At 41.9% G+C, this 19,538-nt stretch overlaps 1 protein-coding gene and 1 long non-coding RNA gene across 15 annotated transcripts in view; one reads left to right on the top strand and one right to left on the bottom strand.

The window, feature by feature from the left end:
- Positions 1 to 7,639: 7,639 nt before the first annotated feature.
- LOC144526303 (uncharacterized) lies at positions 7,640 to 13,607 on the bottom strand. 2 transcript variants are annotated; one of them, XR_013502745.1, is made up of 2 exons: positions 13,195 to 13,607; positions 7,640 to 10,273 (listed from the first exon to the last, which is right to left on the bottom strand). It is a non-coding gene; the product is annotated as an uncharacterized LOC144526303 (long non-coding RNA). The 2 variants fall into 2 exon arrangements; XR_013502744.1 differs by lacking the exon at positions 13,195 to 13,607 and adding an exon at positions 11,407 to 12,881.
- Positions 8,016 to 19,538, top strand: part of mbnl1 (muscleblind-like splicing regulator 1) — a 48,183-nt gene continuing 36,660 nt past the window's right edge. For 2 of the 13 annotated variants that reach the window (XM_078263697.1, XM_078263692.1), the window contains exon 1: positions 13,991 to 14,263. The gene's annotated coding sequence lies outside the window, so the exon portion shown is untranslated. Of the gene's footprint in view, positions 8,040 to 8,568; positions 8,679 to 12,990; positions 13,171 to 13,745; positions 13,771 to 13,988; positions 14,264 to 19,538 lie in introns of those variants that run through there. The other 11 variants (XM_078263700.1, XM_078263694.1, XM_078263703.1 and 8 more) reach the window with 8 other exon arrangements.

Genomic DNA, 19,538 nt, shown 5'->3' with positions numbered 1-19,538 from the left:
AACGTCACTTGGTGACATTGCAAACAGACCGTGTGTAGCATAATATCAAGTTGTCTGTTTGCTTGGGTCATGTTTTGACATCACATTACATACTCTGAGTTCCTCCCATTCCACAGTGTGGTGTGTAAGCTGTTTGTCTGCTGATAACAACCCCCTTATTAACTGAGAGATAAACTGCATGCTGCTGTAGAGACAGCTAACATAAGATGCTGACACCCCCACGTGGCAGAAATGTATTGTGGCTGTGGAAATAAAGACTCTGCTAAGTGAAAGGTGTCTATGTGATGTTAAATTGACTGCTATATGTGCTTGGGCACACACAAAGTAATCACTTTCAACCCCAGTAACAATAGCATTAATAAAAAAATGTTTTTGACGTTTACTTTCGTTTGCCACATAACATACCCAGGATGGCCAGCAGGTGGCGTGTGCTGTAGCGTGAGTTTAACAAATTGGGCCTAATGTTGTCAAGCTTTGCTCCATGTAAAAACACCTGACTTCATCCAGCAGCAGGGTAAACCCAAAGGACAGCAGTATAAAGTGGTGCATTGAAAGCGGAGGTAATTGACTTTTTTTTGCAAGTGATTACAGAAGCAGAATTTAATACACTGCTTTTGATTTCAGCTCTTTTCATTGCAAACATGACACCAGAGGCTCAGGGCAAATGTGGCTCCCTTCAGAATCCCGCACTCATCATTTTAGCCAAGTTGCTTTTGACCCGGCGCCAACACCACAAAACAGGACAAGTAATTTAATTTGCCACTGCTGCCGACCTTGAAGCAGGGAATGTAGGCTACCAGAATCCCAATAGGGAGGCTTGAAGAAAACGTCCTGGGAGCTGAGAGAGGGGTCAGGCTGTGTTGCCTGTAGCATCTCACACAGTCTCCTTAGCTCTACAGGAATACTTTTGTCCTTCAGGTTTACATAAATAGTATATTTTTAAAGGTATCGGGGCACTGTGACAGATAAGGTGATGTTACCAATCAATTACTTAACTATAGATTCACCAACTGTAATTGTCGTCTGCAGATCCTGTGTATACCATCATAACCATTTAATAATAACAACATCATAATGATAGAACTCTTAAAATCCCAGTCAAGGCTAGCGTTTTAAAGGCTAATACTGTGCTCCAAATCTGGCCCTTCTCATGCCATAAAATAAGAAAAATTACAAGAATGCAGTGCTTCCCCAAAAATGTTACCCCCCTCAAAGTGGAAAACAACTGTAGTTGTTGGGGAGTTAACTCCATCATGGCATCATATGATGTGACTGGCCGAAACAAAAAAGCCAATGTGACCTAATTCTAGCCAAGAAGTGCACCTACGTAAGCTTTATATGCCACACACAAGAATACAATTGTGACTCACTATGTCACACTGAAGTCTAGAAAGTATCACCTCCCTGTATGAGAGGCGCTAGATAAAACAAATAGCATAGGAGGGCAGGAGAAATGTGGGACACATCTGCTTTTATTATGTGATACATATGCCAAGGATGTCTTTTGGTACTTCTATCTTGTCCTGTTTACATAACTCGGGTGATATGTGACGTGATATTTTTAATGCATTGGCATCTCTGTTGATTAGATCACATTCTTTAAAAATTGAGCGTGTATCGAAAAGCCTTGCAGAAAGTTAAAGAATGAGCTATTAACTGATCTTTCAGAAATTGCTTGGTCATTTTGTATCCATGCAGCCATTTTGTCATTGTGACTTGTCACCACAATTACAATGATGATATGACATTAAGAGGTTAGAGCAACTCTAAAGTCCCTTAAGTGAAACAAGGGTTCTGTTACTTTGTAACATGTCTTATGTGCAGACACAATCCCATCTCTCATCACCCAGAGGGACCAAATGTACCACTTCCAGCCTTGTGATGTGATCTAAACCTAATTGCAGTGTCTGTGTGCACTGTCGAGGTGACCACTTACATCACCCCGTTGAAAATATCATAGGTCAGAATTCAATATTGGTCGTAAAATCTAAATATAAGGCCCCAGGGACTAAGCTGTTTCACAGAGCGCTGCGGTAGCTGTCTGGCAGAAACACACAGGGTAATAAGGCTTGAAAGTGGAGCCCTTACCACTTACAAGAAAGCTTCTGCTATTGAGATTATTAGTGTAATATCTGTGAAATGTTGTAATGACTTTGAAGAAGCTGTTTGAAAGGACCTTTATGCTATGCAATCCTGTGCTATGTTTTCCAGCATGCCAGTGTTTCAAATAGAGACCTATAGGTTTTCCAGCCACTCTGCACTGTCTTTAATGACATAGCTCATAGCCACAGTCTCATCCAACAGCCTTCATTATGACTCAGTAATCATAGGCTACATTTGTTTTTCTTTTCCTCTCTACTCCCTCTATCTCTCTTGCTCTTTCTTTTTGTAAACCTATCGGCCTCTCTCTCTGTCCCAGTGTGTTTGTCCTCCTCTGAGCACGACGGCTACAGTTGTGAGCAAGAGCCGCGCTGGAGAAAGTGGTTGTTGACTTTTCGGCACAGGCTGGTGCTCTGTAGTGGAGCAGTCTGTTATTTATGGCTCGGTTTCTGTGATTGGTTGAGCAGAGATATAATTATGTTTGGCGCTCAGCTTAGCTAGTTTTAGAATTATAATAGGTGCCATGTTGAGTTCATGGTTGCTATGATACTAAGTGGAGGGTCTTGTGCTGTATAGAAAATGTTTTTGATATAGACCTATGTCTGGTGGTTGAACTTTTACCTACATAATGAGGCATAGTTACTTGACACTGGGAAATGTGATAATTCATTACTGATTTGTATGAGACAAGATACTGTCTGCGATTTTGTTTGTGTTCAAGGTTCACAATTTTGCACGAGGACTGTGAATTGTGTTCCCCCATCACTTACATCAGAAGCACTTCAGGAAGGGATCTCTTAAAGGCCAGAATGAAGTTCCCTGTTGGAAAGGGCTGTCTGATGGCAAAGTAAAGCGGTGAAAATATTCTAAATATAGCGTACACTTAAACAGATTTTCTTACGTGGCTATAATGTGTTTTGTCCCCATCCACAGCAGGACATTGCTTAGCTTCTGTGTCTGTCTCCTGTCTGCTTCTCCAAACTGGGGGCGTGCTGACCGCCATCTTTTATAGGGAATACACTGACTATGGATTAGTACCTCATACAGCCCCACTTCAAAATATTCCAGCTATCCCTTTTAATATCTTAATAAAGCATGAACATTGTTCTTTTACCCCAGAGGGTGTATTACACCCGAGTTACAGGTGAATTAAATGACCTGCAGTGTACAATAGCTGTAATTGATCATATCTCAAAATTTGTGCATACATTTATTCTACTTATTCTACTCTAGCACCAACATTCATCCTCTAAATATTGTCACATTTTCAGTATATAGCAGTTTGACTGATATGTGATCAAAAGTGTGTATTTGATATTTCACTACTTCAATAGCAGACAAAAACAAACTTAGGTTTGCATCTAAAGTAATCTTAAAAAGACATGTGTGAGCCCTAACTATTAAAATAATCGATATTTACCAGAGCAGTTGGATGACACAGGACTAACCACGGTTTAGAACTACCCGCTCAGATTCCTGATTTGTTGTTTATTATTAATTCACTTCTGTACAGTTGACTGTTATCTGAACGTACTGGTGCCTGACAGACGTACAACTTAAATACCAACGAAAGACTGTAATTTCACGTTTTATTGATGTCACTTAATAGCCTCTAGTTGTGATCTAATTGCATGTTGAGGAGATGACGTTTACTGAGCTTATCGTTGACATAAAGTATGTCAGAAGGATTTCCAAGGAGCTGCAAAGATTTCCAGTGAACTGCGCTATATGTGGAGGTGAGAAAGCAGGAGTCAGATATGCAAGAGGCAAGAGAAACAGGTCTCTCAACAACCATCTCAACAGTTAGTAAAGGGGTTGACCAGAGACTTACTAAAACACTCAAGTTTCTTTAAAAATGGTAATATACAATTCTTGCGAGGGGGGGGTTAATTAAATGATTAGTTATCCATGACACGAGGCATGAACAATTATCTTTATAAGAACAGTTACTAATAGATATAGCCCAAGTAGCCTTTATCTCCTCATTATGCAGGGTGTTCAGACAGGGACCTTGAATAGACTAATGGGATTGTGTCAGTTTGAATCGGTCTTTGCCGGGGTTTATCCACACACTTGCGGTAAAACGACAGCCTTGTATTTGTTTGCTCCCCGTAGAAGGTGGCAGGTGAAGATGAGACTTAGTCTCTCCACCATAGATAATCCTGTTGTGTATTACATACCGTGGCTTATGTGATCACTGTCTTTTATAATACATGACGTAGTCATATCACAAGTGGAAAACACAAGGATGGGAAGGGAGTGGAGGCTCAATGAGTAATCCTCATTTCATCCATTTATTTGAAATACACTGGCTGCCACGGTTAATAAAAAGTGATGTGTCTATCATTTTCATGAGTACCGCTGCCTTGCCCTGTCTACTTTTTTTTTTTTTTTTTTTTTTTAGTTTTTTAAGAAAACAACAATCACAATTTAATCTGTGTTTTCTAGGAAATGATTGCATGTCAGGGTAATTTAATCAGTTCACGTAATAAATCACATTTTCTTTTCTACAGGTTTATTTTTACCACACAAATTGGGAGGAAATTGATTAACTTAGACACTAAAATAAAATACTATGTATCTTGTGTTGTGGAAGATGAGTGTTTACTCTCTCTCTCTCTCTCTCTCTCTCTCTCTCTCTCTCTCTCTCTCTCTTTCTCTCTCTTTTTCTCACATTAAGAATCAGCCAGATCACGATGGGAAAAGAAATATACTTCCTGGCAGGCAGCAACCAGTTTCAGAGCCGACCGAGGTTATTAAAGATTACATGACACCGTGTCAGGACCTGGCTGAGTGGATTGTGTAAGTACAGTTTCTCTGATTAGTCCCCCTTTTCACACCTAATTACTGGTGTGATTTGATGGCAAGCTGTCGTGGCAGTGGGAAATGTGTCTCGGCCATTTACAGGACCAAGCTGTCCATATATTGAATGTGGTGTCAAGATAAGATGATTGTAAAAGTGTCCAAACTGGCAGGTTATATAAGCTTACAGTGTGAGTAATGCCAATAAATAGCTATGGTAAAAAAAAAAAAAAAATGACATAGTTCCCACAGTGCAAGTTTTGGACTTTTAGACCTAGATAATAATTAAAATGGCGCTTCCATTTAACAGATTTTGACTGTCACCTCTCTCTGCCTTACTCTCTGTCCAGGTCCTTAGTGGAGCTAGGAGTGCTGTAGTGCCACTTGCAGACTGCAAGTATCCAGGGAGCCCTAAAAAGGGAAGGAGTCTCACTCTGATTTCTGGCAGCTTGTGGAGCAGTGGAGGCTAAATTAGGCCTAGTTTCATTGACTTCCAATCCCCAGAGTCCCCAGAGTATCAGCAGCCCTGCAGCCCAGAGGAGGAGAGGCTGGCTGGTGCTCAGGGCCTCTGATGCTTCCTCAGAGCTTCTCCAGACACCGCCTGGGTAAGTTAAAGTGTCAGATGGAGAGATGATATGTCTAAAGAGCTTGAGATGAGAGGTTGCATCTCCTGATAATATTTGAGAAAATGGGGAAGAAAACATGAATAACATTAAAGGTTCTGTGATGTTTGGCATTATAACATTACAGTTTTTCTTGATTGCTTTGATGCAGCAGTCAACTCAAACTCCACATTTTCAAAACAGTTAACACACAGGCCGAAACAGTGGCACTCATGGTCTAAACGACACATTTTGTTTGCAAAAGGCTCTAACCGTTAGCGTTGGGCATCGTTTAGATTTTAACGATTCGGATTCCAATTGCGATTCTTTCCTTTCGATTCCGGTTCTTGACGATTCTCGGTTCCGATTCTTTGAGGTGTGGAGTTTAAACGGATCACATGCCTATTTTCACAAATAAGAGCAAAGTTTTATTTTGAGTCAATGGTGCAGTTTTACTGCTTTTTCAACATAAAATAAAGCCACACTAGAGCGCTGCTTACTGCACTCCAAGGCTGCAACGCAACAAGCGCCTGGCCGCTACGGAAACCAAAACTTACGCATGTTTTTGGGAAATTGGGAAGCGATGATCGGATTTGAAACTAATTCTCTAAACGATTCTAAACGATTCCAATAAAGAAACGATTCCGATGGAATCGTAATTTTTGAACCGATTCCAAGTAGGAATCGGTTCTCGATGCCCAACCCTACTAACCGTGCCAAAACATTATGCAACAAAAGCTCATTTTCCTTCAAACAACACAACTTGAAAACAAGTGTATGAGCTCTTCCAATCAACCATTACACAGTGGACAACAAAATACAAAATAGAGCAATCAGTGTGAATCAGCGCACCACTGCTTGTCACTGTAGTCTATTACTCTACGTAGCTTTCATGCCATTTGTTGTCAAATTTGCCTTCCAGCAGAGAATTGGATCCAGAATCAGAAATGCGTTGATGCAAATTTTATTGATTCCGTCCATTCTTATTTCAAACTGTGGCTGAAAACTGAAATACTGTAAATATTACACATAATACATGTAAACCAAAATAAAATCTATTAGAGTATAAGAAATTAAGAAAATAAAAATAAAATCTATTACAGTAACGTATAAACATCTATTACTGTAGAGTATAAGAAATAGCCACTATTGATACTCAGTCTCTTCTGTCTGCACTGACTGCTAATTGAAGATTTGTGTGAACAGGTGCTTCAGTGATTTCATACTGATGTAGGTAGTTTCTTATAGTTAGGAACAGATGGTTTCTGTTTGGTTACCATAGCTAAAACAATGGTGTTTGGACTGCTTGAATGACAGCCGTGTTAACTGTTCTGCAAAAGGGTGGGGGAAATGAGTGTGTGTCAATCCAATGAGAAAGGGTTGACACACACATTTGCAAAGAGGTGTCTTCTGCTCTGCTGAGACAGTGATGATGAAAACCGAGTGGATCCCAGTTTCTTTAAGCAGGTCAAAGCAATCAAGAAAAACTGTAATCATCATCATCATCATCATCATCATCATTACCAGATCAACGTTAGTGATAGTATTATTACTGTCAACAAACAACACAACATGCTCTGTTGGTTTTTGCAAGAAATAAATCGGCTATATTGCTGTATGGCAGGGGGTCCCAATGTTTTTGGCTTGTGACCCCTTAAAATAAGGATAACACACGTTATTAGCCAATCCACTAAAGATACATTATTTTTTTTCTCAGATAGCTTTCTCTTGGGGATTATGAGATGCCTGAAGGGGTATAATTAGCACAAATTAGAGAAACGTTGTAAAAACTAAACATCATTTTATTTAACAGAATTCTAATCTTTTAATCATCTTGTGTCCAAAAGGGGTACAGAACTGCTTTATGGTATCAAATGTAATTGTGAAATGTCGTTAAATAGTGCAGATGCACTGTGATAGCTACATTTTTATTCGTCTTAAAAAAGTCACCAATATGCCAGAAATAAGGTCTCTGAAATTGTCAAATTCATCTTCATCCTAGTTTGCTCTGATAAGCTCTTTATATCCAGTGTGTACTAGCTTCAAGGTTGTAGTGTGATAGCAACATTATGTTTGCAACATGTAAAAACACAATAACATTGACATGAGAGAGAGAGAGAGGCTGCAACGCGTCCTGACCTTTTTTTGTTTATAGTAAATATGCCAAGATTTCACAATTGTTTTAATAATGATGTGTTACGTTCAACAAATGATGTGCTTTAGCCATCATGTGATGTGTTGCACATGACATTCAACCTGCTCAGTATGTCTTTTTCTGTTGATAAAATGCTTTTCTGCCTCCCACTCTCCGCTGCTCTTTCCTCTTTGCTGTGCTGTCCAGTGTGATTGACCGCGTCTCTTTCTCTGTGCTGGCAGTCGGAGACAGGTGCTGAGTGCTGCTGAGTGTTGCTGTATGTGTGGGCTCCAGGGGCCTGGTTCAACATTCCAGTGATAGTTTGATAGGCACAGTCCTTGGGGGAGGAAGAGGAGGTGGCCAAATTCTCTCACCAACTTCACAGAAGAAGAACCGAGGGGGTAAGTGAAATCCTGTGACGATGTACCTGCCATGGGTGGATTGTGATAACATACTGTAGGTGCCCTTTATTTTTCAATTCCCTCAACAGCAGCCTTTACAACACTCCACTTCCTGATTTAAAACGCTGTTTCACTGCTTATCTCTCAGGCTACAAACTGGTCTAATGTCACAGGCACTTCCTCTTTTCACACACTCACAGGCTGCAAGCATGCGTACATGTCTGTGTGCGCATATACATTAGACACAAAGTACACACAGTTCTCACAATGTGAGGCAAAGAGGAAGTAAAAAAAACAAAACAAAAGGGGATGCAGAGAGAGGAGGGAGGAAATAACAAGGTGACCATATTTGGCATCAGTAGATAATGCAAGCAGAAGATGCAAATTAGATAAGGAGTGGTTGTCATGGAGACTTGATGTTGCGCAGTGATGGTTCGCTGTAAACCTGACCACATTTGTGGTATGGCCGTTGCCAAGCAGAAGGTGCTATTATGAGAGTGAGAGAGATGAGAGCGAGAGAAGTAGAGGAAGAGTGAAATGAAGATGTTAGTTCGTCCCATAGTGCATTGCGTCAGTGTGACCTGTATTGAAATGACTTTGTCTATCCCAGTGGCACGTCAGCGCTAGACAGACACACAGGTAAGCTCACTGGCTATAAAATCACTTTCTGTAGTATTCATGTCTGTTGACCACTTTAAATGGCTTTTGGTATTATTTAGTGTTTTCAATTGATTCGTTTTATACAATTTCATAATTGTAGTTGATAAAGATTCCTTTTTTTCAACAAACAAAGTTTTTTTCTCTGATACTTTGCAAAGACGTTAAGTTTGTCAGCTGTAGGAAAACCAACATTTGCAGTATTTGTCTCTTTATACAACTTTGTATGGCGATATAAAGTTTGTAAGAAGATTGGGATGTAAGTAGCGTTTATTTGATATTCGCAGCAGTGTATCTGCAGGCTACATTTAGACAGAAAAATAGCTGGAAGCTGGAGTTAAAGACCTCTTTGCAAAGGGTGTTTCCATTTGTTTTTATTTTATCTTCAAGATAAGCTTAAATGGTGCACATACACACGCACACATATACACACACACACACACACACACACACACACACACACACACACATACACACACAATGGTCTCAGATGGGGACAAGACAGTGTGCTATTTCCTCTCTGTATTTCAAACCTGACAGCTTGAATCGCACCTGCTGTTGGTGGAGCGAAGTTAAGAGAAAACCACAATTATGCAGCAGAGGAAGTGGACTGCAATTTTCCACACTGTCATACACACATTTACAATTTGTCCCACTGTTATGTACATTTTTAGTAATGTGTATTTTGTTTAGGTAGGATACTCCCCACGTATTCTAAAGTCACATATAACAAAAGTTGTTTGAGGTGTAGATATTTTTTCAAAGCAATGTTTTGTTTTCTCATTATGCGGCCTCCAAAATAAGCTAGAGTGAAATGGCTGACATTGAATGCAGCTCCCTGCTGTGGGCCTTTCCGCAAGACCGTGTACCGTTACAGTTGTTGCTGTGATGGTCTGTAATGGGAGTGTAATGTGTATTTGCGGCCTTAGTGATAGATGAGCCGTCAGATTTTGGCACACAAGAGCTCTAGGACATTTCCTCAGTGGAGTGAGAGTTCACATCAGCCAGCCAATGTCATTTACAGAGTGCTGGGAAATAGCAGAGCGCTGAGATGATAGGGAAGCTTAAGGTGGAAAGTTGCATTCATCAGGGAGGAGGGAGAAAAAATAAGGGTGGACGAATGTGAAGGGTTAGGATTTGATGGCTTGACAGAGGCAGAAGGGTCACCCATTCCAGACTGTCTTGGTTTAGGGTTAATGTGTTGTGTGAAGAATAGAGTGTGAGGGGATTCTTTCCTTATTACATTACTCTTTTACTCTGCAATTTAGGACTTTACTTTCATATATTTGTAGGACTCGCAAAATACAGATAATAAAAAAGAATGAACAAAACTGATGCAACAGAAAATGCAACTTGATAATGACATTTTTAGGGTTACTTTCTCAGACTCTCTCCCCATGACTAGTTCACTGATCTAAATGTGTAAAATCGGTGGAATTCCCCTTCAACTACACCACATACACACACCTCTTCCTGTTTTCAGTTGGGTAACAGTTTGCTCAACCCCAGGATGTTGATGCCTGTCGCTCTTTGCTCATACCTAAACAGCTCCACGGCCTCATTGATCATCCTCTTATCTGTAAGACACACAAGAAACACGAGCAGGAAGTTACAAAAAATGACTTAAAAAACAAAAACTAGAAAAGGAGAAATGGGCTCCTAAGATTATATGTTGAATACACTTGTAGAACTGAATGAGCAAACCTTCTGGTAACTGCAAAGTTTGGCTCTATATTCATTTTGTACATCTGATTAGACTAGGGGAATATCTGCGGGTTGTGAGAAATAGCCAAGTGCTTGTGGTTGTTTGTGGGGAAATTTAGTTAAATTAAGATGTAGTCATGAGCGAGACAAAGTGATGAAAACACAGACTCATAGAGAACATATAAAGAATGATTATGAATAGGAAATATGGAGCAGCAGGTCAGACGAGTAAAAGAGAGACGCAGAGACCGAAAGTAGCAGAAGCACTGGCATACACTCAGCTGCAGTAGAAGAGGGGAAATTCCACGTCAGTGGCTGAATTTCACAGAACGCCCAGATCTTTGGAGGCGTTGCTAATGTGTCTCCTATTGAGCCAGAACAACATCAATCACCACGGTTCTTCATTATGGGTCAAGGAAAACTCCATTCGGAGGTTCGAGTGACCTGCTGCTTCCATTGATCAGCAGTCAAACAGATTGCTCTGCTAATCTAAAAGACATACTGTATGTGTTCTAGCAGGGCCGTTTCCATAGTTGGAAATGGATCTCCTTCCTTCACTAATGAATGACGGTTGGAAATAGATTAAGGCATGCACTTTGCTGTTGTAGCTAACAATGGCACTGTCTATCTAAATTTGATCAACTCAGAAAAACAGTACTATGGCATCCTATGACATCTTCCTTTTGTCTGGACTATACAACATCTGTTCTCCCTGAGTACACAGGCACATTGCACCCGAATATTGGCTAGGTAAAAGGTTAGCACTGCTGCTGGGGCTCTACCACAAATTGTCACTGGGGGTTTAAGGGCCTGCTGTGTAAATTAGAGATGACTTATCACCAGCGATGTATTAAACAGAGCTGTGCAGCTATAGAAACTGGTCCAGAGAGAGAAAGAAGGGGTGGAACAGAAAGTCAGGTGTTACAGTTTTACATAGGAGAAGCATTGGGGTATTGTTCGCAGTATTATACATGTTAAATACACCAAAGAAAGAAAGGTTTCTTACATCTCTCTGCGAATATGGATGCAGGTGTGATCTCAGTCCAACTGAATTCAGCTGCAGTGTGTGGAATTTGTTTTTTTCAAAATGAAAATACATTGCAAAGCTAATGTCAGTTCAGGCAGCATTATGAATATAATTTCTCCTTGATCACAATAAGTGAGTCACTGACAATATGCAGGATCAGACAGAAAACTTGGCGCCAGAACACAGTTCAAAATCTGTAAAGATTCCTGCAGATGCCAAGGCCACTATCTCCATGGCTACTGGATATTGCAGCATTAGGTCCAAATCAAATTCTTGGAGGCTCTTTTAGCCTCTCTGGCTTTCCCCTGGATGCATGGGTTCTGGTGGCAGAAGCCTTGGGTCAACAACAATCCAGGAAAGTTGGCAGCAGCAGTTGCCTCATTGTTGTCCCAGTTTTTATAGTATGTTGCTGTTGCTGACTTGCAACCAAACTGCACTGGTCTGCATCTTTTTGAATAGCCATTTCCTGAGTATTTACACACTCTGTATTACTCTGAATGTGTAACCACTTACTAGCGTAGTCCAATGTGATTTGGTGCAGTTCAATGTATCCTGCTTTTGTAGTGTGGGCAAGAGCTGTGAGTGTGAGGCTGAGCTGAGGTGTTAGAGGGTTGCATGCCACAGCAGAAGAGGGGATCCTGACACAAGCCAGACCTAATCTGTCGCAAACTCCCTGTCAATTTCTTTCTATATTTCTTTCCTCCACACCCCTTAATCTGTTCTTTTTATTCCAACTGCTGTTTTTCTCCTTATTCGTCCTGACCTCATTAAATCCCTTCTTTCACTCGTTTCTGTCTCACTCTTTCCTCATCACTATCCCAGCTTTCATTTCTAATGCCCTTTGTCGCTCTTGCTTTTTCTGTGACTGATTTCCCTTCTTTTATCCTTCTTTATCGTCTTGCTGTGCTTTCCCAATGTTTCCTTCCTCCCTTCCTCTTCCCTCTCTCCTTCCTCAGCTTCACTGGATAGGCAAGGGCAGTGTTGCTGTAACTGAACCAGCACTTCCTGGTGTTGTTTAAGGGGGGGCGTGGCCAGCCTTCAGCAAGAAAGAGAGGGAGGGAGAAGGGACTGCAGGATCTGTATGCTCAGTGCAGTCACTCCTCCTCTTCTTCCTCCTCCTCCTCCTCCTCCACAGCTGTTGCTACTGCCACCCAGCGAGCACCACTTTCGTCAGGCAGCAGACACACGATCCAGAGGCTGTGGAGTCAGTAGAGACACAGCCCAGCCCATCTCAGCACAGCTCCGCACAGCCACTTCAAGAGGCAGGGGTGGGGAGACACTAGCGCACACAGCCAACGCTGCAACGTAGACACACACACACACACACACACGCACGCACGCACACACACACACACACACACACACACACAATTACACAGACAAACACTCCTGCTCTCTCTCTTCCTCCCTCCCTCTATCTCTCTCTCGCTCTCTCTCTGTCTTTCTCTCTCTCTCTCTCTCTCTCTCTCTCTCTCTCTCTCTCTCTCTCTCTTTCTCTCTCTCACACTCTGGTGCTCGGCTCAGCACAGCTCCTCTACTCATTCGCTGCTGATTCACTCGCTTGCCTGTCTTCTGCCAGTCGCTCTGCCTAGCTGCGCTCTGCCTGCCTGCCTGAGAATGGTCCAGCCGGTGCCTGGGGGTCTGCTGTCGCGGCCTGTCTGAACACACGCATAAACACAGAGTCAATCGACACGCGGAAGCAAACGCACATACACACACACAAACTGGAGAGCTATGTGAGAGGTAAGAGCTTGGTTCATAACCTACCTCCTTGTCTCATTGGTTTATCTAGATCTTTCCTCCTGTGTGTGCTGCAGTCTTTACTTTCCAAAGTAAGCGCCTGTACTGAAACATAGGTAGAGATATGGGGATTGCTTGCCTTTGTGTGTGTGTGTGTGTGTGTGTGTGTGTGTGTGTGTGTGTGTGTGTGTGTGTGTGTGTGTGTGTGTGTGCGTGGGTGTGCGCGCGTGCATGTTCAGTATGTGGGCCACAGGGTTAACATTGATCTGTTCCTGCTTGTTTCATAGATATAGGCAAACAAGCATGCACATACACACACAGACAGACACACACAGTAAGACACATTCTTGGCTCAAAGCAGACAGTCACACAATAGCTACTTCCTGAGGGTAGCGCTAGTTAGCAAGAAAATTTTCTCGTGTGTGTGTGTGTGTGTGTGTGTGTGTGTGTGTGTGTGTGTGTGTGTGTTTGGAGGACCATGGTTGTTCCAGGAAGCAGTAGAGAGAATCAATAGATCACCCACTCAGCATTCATTCCCTCCGTCTGACTCAACATTGGACATGTTGGGAGTTATCCTGCAGGGCTTGGTTAACAAGGAGAATGGTAAATTTGATTCTCTTGTACCTCTTCCCTGCCTTGCTGCGTCAGCCTAAAGGGAGAAGCATGGTTTAGCATGTGTGTTTGTGTATGTCTACGTGTGTGTGTGCTGTGTAAGGCAAAACTCCTGCCTGGCTGCATGTAAATTACGTGTGACATGTGGAGCTGCTGCTACCTTATATGGTGAGCACAGTATTTCAGTACAGTCGGATCTTGCCAAGCATTCCGGGTCGCGGGAGGAGAGAGTGTGTGAGAGGGTGACTCTGTCTGTGTGTGTGTGTGTGTGTGTGTGTGTGTGTGTGTGTGTGTGTGTGTGTGTGTGTGTGTGTGTGTGTGTGACTAAGTGAGTGTTTTCATGCGTCTGACAGAGGGGGAGTAGCTGAGAGAGAGGAAGAAAGTTGAAGGCAGAAGGAAAGAGGGGCAGGAACGAGAAAGACAGGGAGAAGGAGAACCAGTAAATGGAGGGATTTTACTTGTTTGTGTTTAAACTGGAGTGAAAGTAAGTACCTTCGTACTTTATTAAGGCTTTGGGAGATAACGTGAGATTGCCCTGTGATGGTTTTCTTTCTTTCAGGAGTTGAGTTAAGTTTGTCTGTGTGGATCGTGCCAAGGTAAACAGACTCAAAGTGTTTTCTTACATGCAATAATAACCTGCTATTTGTTAGAAACAATAATTTAAAGGTTTTTTTAGTGCCATTCTTAATTTCGGAGAGTCTAAAAATAATAACAGCAGGACATGATTCTGGTAAAATACATATGGTATGTGAAAGCCAGAGGATCTTCAGAGCTTTAAACTTCAGCCTTTCTTTCTCTCCCCTCTTTGTCCCTCTCCTCGCCACCTCTGCCCTCCTCCCGCTCGCCTCTCTGGGTTTCCTCATGGTGGTGTGTCCGTGGTTGGGGCAATGATGAGGAATGTTGTTGTTGTTGTGACTTGGAGGAATTCAGGGTGGCTCAGACAGTAGCACTCACACACAAGTACACATATGCAAGCAAGCGCAACACAGACAGATGTGTGGCAGATTGCATTGTTGAGACTTTCTAAAATCCTCATGGTAGCTCTGCTGCTGGTAGACTATCAATTTTATTAAGCCTGAGGAGCGTGCTGTTGTTATTGTCAATATGAATATTATGGCCAATAATGTCAAAGGTGATATAGCTCTCTCTGTGGTTTGTTGTATGTGAACTTGGGTACAAATTGCTCTGCATTTATGTGTGTTGCCTATAAGCTAGGATCTGCCCTACGGACAGGATTACGTGCATGGCTGAATCTGCGCTGACAGGTTAAGCCTTTATTACACGAGGGCTTCACTGTATGTTCCTACTGTGTTGTGACCACATTTCAACCCCTCTGAGCAACACTTTGACACAACTTTGGATGAGTAAGACACCTTCCACTTGACGTTATTTCAAGCGAAGCTATAAATGAATTGACTTCAGCCACTGTAAGAAACACGGTGGAGTCGTTAACTTGCCATAATATGTACCTATTTCTATTCTTTTCAGGTAGTCAGTAATACTTATTTATCAGATAATGCAGTGGAGAGGAAGCAAAGTCAGCGTCCACCTGTATCTGAACCACACAACAGTAATAATAAGCAGGGCGAGCAGCATGTCGAAGCTGCCGTTTGTGCAGTCAGTAATAAGTGTCTCGTTATTTCTTTGCTGTTCTGTCCAGAAGTACACGTGTCAACACAAGCCTGCCCTTGTTCTTCTTCAGCCCAGTTGAATCAGCTCCTGCTTACAGCCTTGACGTCTTTAAACCTCTCCATCTCTGAAGCAGAGATAGATGGCTATAACATTTAATAACACAATCCTGCCCCAATAGTCACATTCTCTCACTCACAGTCTCTTTGTAGCTATCCCGCTGCCTAGCCTTTGTTTCTATGATTGGAACTGCACTGGTTCTGTTTGCCTCGGTATATTAGAAGCAGGCCCCAACACCAGCCAGTGGATGTGGGTACATTAGCATGGCCTGTCCTCCATGAAATTGATTAAAATGATACAGATAACTAGTGCAGAAGATGAAATTGGTCACTGGTGAAGTATGTTTGCATGTAATATACTGATAAAGAAGCGAATGTCTTACATGTGGTAAAGCCATTACCAGAAGGCACACAGCCTACATACATGAAAAGACACCATGTTGTATGCTCAGAAATGAAAAATATTCTGTTCTAAATGTATGTGAGATAGATAGATAGATAGATAGATAGATAGATAGATAGATAGATAGATAGATATGTGTAGCCTGGGAAAACCCTGATGAACTTCCGCAAGTCCGTCTGGCCAAGAGCCCATTCAAGCCCATTTCCAATTTTTCCATTAAGGAAAAAGCAAAGCAAGCAGCTTTTTGTTTACGTTCAACATGACGGCCACCGAAGCGCAGCAACCCGTTGATGCCGCTGTCGCTGCTACATCACCCGGATCGTTGGTCTGATTGGTTTATGGACTATCCAATTGCGCCCAGAGGCATTTGAGCAGCGTCCGTTGGTGACGCCCCCAGACCCACTCTCAGTTACAACCGAGAAGGGTCTGGTGTCAACCAGGCTAAGATATGTGCAAAGATGTAATAAAATCAGTAATCAGTAAGCGTGTGGTTTGAGACTAAAAGTTTGTGCTACTTTTCAGCCAATTTTAGTTACACAAAACTGCTGTGATGTGTTTGGAAAAGTCACAGCAACAATTAGGTCAAAAATATAATTATTTCATTGGCCTACTGTTTATATTTATGTCTGTATATGGGATAACAACTAGGTTAGGCAATACCTGTGTATATATACAGATGGGTGCAAATTAAAGGGGGGAAAATAACATGAAAAGCTTCATAGTAAGGTGTTTGTCCACCATCATCTGCCGTAACAGCTTTAATAAAACATCGATTTTACTCGTCTCTAATAAACCTGTCCAAAATCTCCCACAGGTGTTCAATTGGTGACGGCTAAGGTCATGGCATACAACTCACATAATTGAAGTCCTCATCAAACCATTCATTCTTTGCATTTGCCATGTTTTTCCTCTAATTTTTTCAAGTTTTACTTAAACGTGAAACCGGTCTGTACATGTGGAACTTTGTCCCAGCACATTGACACAGACAACATAAATGTGAGCCAATGAGCCACTCATTAAAGTGGCTGAATGTAACTTTCAGTTTGTGTTGATCATAGCGGTTGCTTTGGACAAAAGCGGTAGTGTTTTTACCACACCTGCTGTAGTAAAGGTCTTTTCTTGACGGTGCTGTATTGCCCGCTGTAGATTAATGTTACCAGGAGGTCATATAGTCGTGATGAATATTTTGGTCAGACAGAAAATCATTCATTTACAATAAAAGAAAACGTTACAGATGCATTGATGCATTTCAAATGTTGCATACGGTAACGTAGCCTACTTTGGATGTCTCGTGAGCTAAACCGGGTAACATTATCACTGTCACTGTGTCACGAGCCAAAGCATTGAGATTGTTGTAGCAACCAACTTAGTAATAACTTAGATTAATATAGCGCTTTATGAAACCCATGGACGCTTTACACAGGTACAGGGGGACAAGGGAAAAGAAAATAGGAGGCCAACACAAACACGGACTAAAAGGAATAAAACGTCTGCGTTAATACAGGCTACTGACGTACAACCACATCACGCATTGTTACATTATTTTATGAATGAAATAGACATATTCCATACCTGAGGGGCAATTCGAGGACGTTTTTGAATCATTTACAATCTCGTAATTGTCTCCATCTGCTGAAAGCCTGACCTAGATAGACCCGGGGTTTCGCCCGTCATCTGTCACTTTCTCTTTTAGCTTTTAGTTGTTCTTCGTTTAATTTCCTTCTTTTCTGTGTTGACCCTGCCCCAGTATCAGCCATAACTACAGCAGATAACTTCTAAAATAAAAAATAAATACAATAAAGACATCTCCTGCTACCTTTTACCTGGCTGGATACTCACTAACACAGGCTTTTCCGATGTTACCCTGAAATCTGTGACCCGTCAGAATGTGGGCTCTGTAGCGCCGTCTACCAGTCGTAAAATCATTTTGTGACTTTGCGGGAAAAATCGGACCCGGGCAGAGGCATTAACAAAAACTATATAAAACTAGTGTTCTTTTCTGTTAGTCTCGTTTGCTGTTACAGGTCATTTATGATCATCAGATGGAACATTACACAGTTTCAGAAACATTACAAAGTTACATATAGTCACTTTAAACCATAAGGCCAGCCATTATCCTCACTGCCTATTGACTTTACCACATCATTATATATACACACACAGAAAGATGCAAAGAGTTGCACACAGATATTCACCACAACTTAAGCACACATAGAGGTTTGTGTGTTTGTATAGGTGTGTGTGTGTGTGTGTGTGTGTGTGTGTGTGTGTGTGTGTGTGTGCGCGTGTGTGTGTGTGCATAGCTCTGTCCATTTATGCTAAACAAGAGATCTAATTGTCTCCAGAGGTTTGCTCTCGGAGGAGTCAATAGGCATTGTTTGTTGTGCGTTCCTAGCCGAAGACTCACTTTCAGAACCACGTTATTTAATCCGATGACAAATAAGTCCGTTAAACTAATAGTTGAGAGGAGATGACGACTTGCTATGATTAGTAGGTCGATAACAATACTAACAATGGTTATACTCAAATTAGCAAGAAATGACGGAGATTTTACCCTGTGGAGCACGGCTGTCCTTTCCATCTATATCCTCCACTCAAAAACGTAGAAATATATCGTATAAATACATAGTGTATTCATCATTTCATTTTAATGCAACGTGCTGCTGTTGCCCTAGCCCTTATACAAAAACATAGCAACACAGTTGAGCTACAGTGTGCAGACGTTTCCCTAATGTTTTCATTGCTGTCTTTATTGGTCCAGCACCTGCCGACAATGGTATTTGGCTCTACAATGCATTCTTAGCCTTTACACTCATTTTATGCAGACCTCACTGGGTGCGTTCTCTCAACCAACATGAAAGGTCACATCACCAAAAGAAAAGCAGTTTACTCAGCCAGAAGAAATGCAACTAACTCAGGGATGCATGTGATGTAGAAGAGCTACGGTGGATAGAGTAGCAGCCCTCAGCCTCTGAGTATATGTGTGTTTGAGCGAAAAAGATCAAACGGCGAGGAGAACATGCTCACGTGTCCAAATATGCGCTGGTGTGTATGTGTGTACGTAAAGGTCAGTGAGGGCAATATTGACATGCTATATTCTGAGCACATGGAGCAGCAAGAGCGGTGCTTGGGGTGTTGCATTTCCTCCAGTGTCCTCCACTGAGATGACCTGTCTCAGCACACTGTCACCCTGACTCCAGCTCTGTCAATATGCTGAAACAACTCCTTTTACTCAACAGCAGCAAACCAAAAGAGAAGGACGCCTCTTTCTCTGCAGTCCATGTTGAAGATAGGAACTCCAAGCTAGAAGCTCATACTGCATCAGTTAACCCCAGTGTTTTATTTCATATGCAATTACGCAGAATAGAGCCTCCAGTAACTCATGCTCTTTGGTGTTAAGCTATGCTAAACTTAGTCTGGATCAATCCAAGTACATTTCCAGTATAATTGCCTGACGGAGGGACATCCGGCGCATGAGACACACGCCAGACGTCCCTCACCTTCTGCTCTCTGTGAGTTGCCGTTCTCAAAATCCCTTCGCTTCCAGAAACGAAAACAAACTTTGAGCTACCAAGCTACACGCTAAAAAAGTTTTGAAGAAAATTTGGGACGTGCAAAAAGGCAGACCTGCTTTGTTCTTACGGGGAATGATTGTAAAGATTTAAAAA

The sequence above is a fragment of the Sander vitreus genome, chromosome 12 (genome assembly GCF_031162955.1).
Source record: "Sander vitreus isolate 19-12246 chromosome 12, sanVit1, whole genome shotgun sequence".
Classification (NCBI taxonomy): Eukaryota; Metazoa; Chordata; class Actinopteri; order Perciformes; family Percidae; genus Sander; species Sander vitreus.
The sequence above is the reverse complement of the archived record's forward strand: the minus strand, read 5'-3'. Positions and strand labels throughout refer to the sequence as shown.